A 2,132-nucleotide genomic window follows, 5' to 3' on the forward strand; every position below is an offset into this window, starting at 1 on the left:
CTACTGCGCAGACTCTGGCTCCAAACGAATCTCTACTGCGCAGACTCGGGCTCCAAATGACGTCATTTGCTCAAGATGGCAGCGGCCATACTGAGGTGCTTTGGCTTCACTTTTCTATAGTGGAAGGAATAGGAGACGCGTCGTCCATCTTTTTTTACAGCCTATGGTCAGTCCTCGCATGTTGCTGCTTTCTTCCATGCACTGCATAAAAGGATTTTTCAAAGTTTGAAATAAAACAAAGATATCACAGCCCTGCATCTTGAAAAAAATTCTGCTGATTTGCAAAAAAGGCCTAATAGTATCTCATTTGATAATGCAAAGTTCAAAAATATCATTAAACATAGGTTTTCACAAAATAAGGATGAAGGTTTTTCGAATTATATTTATGAAGAGTTCATTTGCAAAAACGCCACTTTCAAAAAAAATTGGGCTGATTGCCGTGCGTTAATCTCAACATATAGCGCGATCTGAACCCTAAACACGTTTTGTCAAAAAAGCCGGTTTTGTCCACTTTCAAGGCATCGCGAGTTCACGGCACTTATCAAAATAACAGAAGCAAGCAAATGTCAAAAGTTTTGGTTTTAATGACAAAAGAGAGTATTCAAAATGTATTGTTTCACTTACGATCTGCAAAGGAGTGGAACAATTTTCAAATACTCCATTTAATGCCAAAGAACTTTACATAAACAAGTTTATAAATAAGCTTTTTTCACAAAATCTGAAATTTCTGTGGCTGTTTGGATGCAGTAAAACTCCCACAAATGTAGAAAAACATCTGGCTCATGTTTGTGCTTTCTTCTGTCAGCGGCCATAATTTTAACCTTGAAATCAGCATTAGGCCGAAAATAAAGTCATACATGTGAAAATGGGCTGAGAATTGAGCAAATACTTGTAATCTGGCTCAAATTCAGACATAAATCATGTCTTTGTCTGGTTTGGCGGCTGGTTATGGGATGATGCAAGACGACTTCACCTTAGAAATGGTTGACAAAAGCAAAAATGGTATTAAAAACATCATTTTGTGAACAAGTGTGAGTGATGTGGCCAAGCAAAACAGACGCCCCAAAATGACCAAGAAAAAGTATTGAATTTCATTCAGCAAATTTAACGTTAGAATATCGCATAAAACATTTGCGAATAAAGCACCGTTTCCATCCCATGTGTTCAAGAGAACAAAATTATAATTTTTTGGGAAACTGTTGCAAAGTATCAATAATAAAAATGAAAATTGCTTCAACCGAGGAACACCATGGCTCTTTGTTTCTAAATAATAAATGACGTGTCTCAGAGCTTGCAGATGAATCGCAATAACAAACGCTGTCATGTCATCTCGCATTCGGATGCCTGATGTTTGAGAAAGCAGTCATGTTGAGATGGTTATGGGAGGTGATTATACAAAATCATTTTGATGACGGACTTTTGCTCAGGCATTTCAGAATTATTAACAACATTTGAGATGGTTTGCGATGAGATTTAGTTCATTTATCCAATCGCATGATCTGTTGAGGCAAAGTCACATGAGTTTATGGTTGCGTATTGAGGAACTTATTCAGTGTTGTAGTTTTTTGTGTGAAATTTTCACATTTTGTTTATGCATATGCATGCTTTCTTATCAGATATAAAATGTATCCGACTCAGGCATTTCAGAATTATTAACAACATTTGAGATGGTTTGCGTTGAGATTTAGTTCATTTATCCAATCGCATGATCTGTTGAGGCAAAGTCACATGAGTTTATGGTTGCGTATTGAGGAACTTATTCAGTGTTGTAGTTTTTTGTGTGAAATTTTCACATTTTGTTTATGCATATGCATGCTTTCTTATCAGATATAAAATGTATCCGACTCAATTGAGCGCTCAGGTTTTTATGCGCATTTAAAGGCACAATATGTAATTTTCGCCACTAGAGGGCGCACATTCAAAATAAACAAAGAGACAAAGGCGTAGTTTGATGACTCCGTGACTGAGTGTGGAATCATGGGAGTTGTGGTCTTCATCCCCACAGCCGAAGCAATCCGACGGGACTCGGGCAGAAATCATGTTCATGGATGAGCTAATGATTTATTAACGTAGTAGAATGAAGCAGGGTGAGGCTGAAAGCCGTCGAAGCGAAACGAGGCCGCTGAACGAGC

At 37.8% G+C, this 2,132-nt stretch overlaps 1 protein-coding gene across 1 annotated transcript in view; it reads left to right on the forward strand.

The window, feature by feature from the left end:
• The window catches only part of LOC107724378 (GCN1 activator of EIF2AK4), a 58,755-nt gene that overhangs the window by 55,223 nt on the left and 1,400 nt on the right, over positions 1 to 2,132 (forward strand). The gene's annotated exons all lie outside the window — the stretch shown is intronic.

Source organism: Sinocyclocheilus rhinocerous, unplaced genomic scaffold (assembly GCF_001515625.1).
Source record: "Sinocyclocheilus rhinocerous isolate Xijiao unplaced genomic scaffold, SAMN03320098_v1.1 scaffold3321, whole genome shotgun sequence".
In the NCBI taxonomy this organism is placed as follows: Eukaryota; Metazoa; Chordata; class Actinopteri; order Cypriniformes; family Cyprinidae; genus Sinocyclocheilus; species Sinocyclocheilus rhinocerous.